The 2,667-nt window shown below is 32.1% G+C and overlaps 1 long non-coding RNA gene across 1 annotated transcript; it reads right to left on the bottom strand.

Annotated features, from left to right (window-relative positions):
• Positions 1–751: 751 nt before the first annotated feature.
• Positions 752–1,905, bottom strand: LOC106298768. The gene is made up of 2 exons (XR_001261553.1): positions 1,354–1,905; positions 752–1,169 (listed from the first exon to the last, which is right to left on the bottom strand). It is a non-coding gene; the product is annotated as an uncharacterized LOC106298768 (long non-coding RNA).
• Positions 1,906–2,667: the final 762 nt, after the last annotated feature.

The following is a 2,667-nucleotide window of genomic DNA, read 5'->3' as shown; positions in this document are numbered from 1 at the left end:
CAAAACTTTGTTCAATTTGGAGGCTAATGAAAATGGTATCTTTCTAAAAAAAGAAAAGTAGAATGCAGCAAAAAATATCAGAAACAAAAGAGTTTAAAGATAGATGAAAACTCTGAAAATATTTGTTTTAGATAAGAAACAAAATCGCGGAACAAAATGCAGCTCAAACGTTATAGTTCACTCACTCTTCTTCTTCCTCAGGCTTCTTGAATCCAAAAATACAATCATCACTCTTCATGATGTGAGTTACTTTGTGTCTTTCTAGTTTGTTAATTGTTTTTTCGGTTGTATTTGGTTTAGACCAAAGGAAGGTGTTAATATTACTACATGAGTCTCAACTATTAGTAAAGAGTTTATAACTTGTTCCTGGTTAGTTGATAGACAGTAGTTTTGATATTATTGATTATGACACAGATAAATATATCCTTCCATGTTCATGATGAACCATGACTGCATTTCCTTGTTCCTTTATAATTGACTTCAATTTCTTTGTTGTATAGTTCTTGTGGCAGTGAAACGGGTAAACGTTTGATGAGTAAGGTCTGGTTATTTTTAAAAGTCTTGGATTTGTTTGTTCAGCTCCGTGAAAAGCAAAGGAAGTTTAGCTAACTATTACTATAATCAACTCTTAGTGCTAATTGTATAAGCCACTTAAAATCTTTGGACTTTCTCTAATATATTCTTTTCCCCTGCAAGTGTTATTATATGATCATCGCATCATTTTTCAAAGCTTCTTATTACATCGCTCAACGATTTTCAATTTTTATTTACTTTCTCTGTTTCACAAAAAAAAACAATGGGAGCGTATAGAGCCGATGCCGACTACAATAATCTATAAGCTAGTCCCGATCGGATCGGAGATTCCAGTGTTACATAAAAACCAAACTTTTGTATTGATGCACCATAAATGAATTCCGTATAGACTCAATATAAATCCAATGGCTGAATCACTTCCAGGTATTGTGACTGATGTATGAGAGACACTTGCATAATGTAAAAGAAACAGAAAAACATAAAGAGCTCTATTTTGGAATAACAAAGTTCACGTGAAGGGCAAAGTGATAAGCAGACAGTGAGACATCCATGGGTGGATATCAATTGAAATCTTCTCCTCTGAATACTATATAAGTCATGTCGTGATCCAACGCATCATCACTCTGTTTTTGGTCCTGAAATTGAGAAAGGGTCCAAATTGTGAGGACCAAACTGGTTCAGACATTACAATTGATACTCCCTTAGTCAACTACACAGAACTAATGCAAGAAAAAGCTAGAGATCCCTATTTCAAGAGCCAACAATATCTGAATTTAAAAGTTATGGAACAAAGTTTCAAACTGAAAGAAAGATAACTACTTTGTAGAGTAAACCCTTTAACCACATAGTACCAACTTTCTGCTCTTCTTTTGTTGATCTTCTTCATCCTCGTCATCCTCGTCATCAAAATTTTCTGAATTAAGAAGCAAATAGAACCGAAGGTCAAATAGAACTGAAGATGCACACCTTTATATAATTGTCTCCTCAATTTGGAGTTTATCAGCCTCTGGAAGGAAAATTAACACTTCTTCTGGAGATGACGATGTGGAGTATTTTCGATCTTGAATATCACCATATGTTTATATAGTTAGTTTAGGGAGAGTGGGTGACAAACGAAGGGAGCCAGAATGCTTCGATGGCTTACGATTGAAGGAGTGCAGAAGGGGGTTTAATGAGAGAGATGGATTGGTGGCTGACGTTACAGTGGAGCAATAGAGAAGAAGATGAGACGCCAGTTGGAGAAGTGGAAACGACGAAGAACAACACGAAAGGGGAGGGATTCATCATCGTTCAGCGTCTCAGCTTTTTAGAGTTTCCTTTTGATTGGACTTAATGGGCCAGACAAATCAAACAAAACGGGTCAAAAAAGAGAGAAGCCCAACAATACCCAAATAAATCCGTGTGTGACGTGGCAAAAAACAACCTCTCTATTGGACGATTTTCCAAGCTGACGTGGACATACTCTTATTCCCCTTTTATTTATTGTTTGATATTGTACTGGTTTTTCAATTTGCTGCTAACGTACAGTAATTCAGTAAAAATACATAATAAATTTTAAACAAATTAATTTCAACAAGAAAAATGTTGACATAAAAAATATTTAAAATATTGTCTTTCAGGTTTTATCAAATCCATACAAAGAGTGAATCCCAGCCAAAGCTTAGAAAAAAAAACAATAATCAAATATTATTACATAATCAGAACATTTTTTTTTTTGGAAAATAAAATAAACGAACTACAACAAATAAAAATGATAATTTTGTGACAATCTATAACTTGAACTGTGACAACTAATAATTTGGACAAAATACATAATATAATAAACAGAAAAATGAATTAAAACCAAAAGAAGAGAAATTCATTATAAGATTGCTTTACGTGTTTTATAAATTCCAGATCAATAAAAATAATAATTGAATCACACAAAAAAGTTATTTGGTTAGGAAAACCAAATTAAAGAATTTAATAAGTTATAAGATGGATAACTGTATTTAAAGATGAATATATATTCAAATATACAATATAAAATAATAAACTGTAAAAATAAAATATAACTCAAAGCATATAAATTTTAAGAATAAAAATATAAAATTCATAAGAATAAAAAGTAAGAAATGACCATCAATTAAACTA

Source organism: Brassica oleracea, chromosome C6 (genome assembly GCF_000695525.1).
Source record: "Brassica oleracea var. oleracea cultivar TO1000 chromosome C6, BOL, whole genome shotgun sequence".
In the NCBI taxonomy this organism is placed as follows: Eukaryota; Viridiplantae; Streptophyta; class Magnoliopsida; order Brassicales; family Brassicaceae; genus Brassica; species Brassica oleracea.
This window is presented reverse-complemented; position numbering and strand designations above follow the sequence as displayed.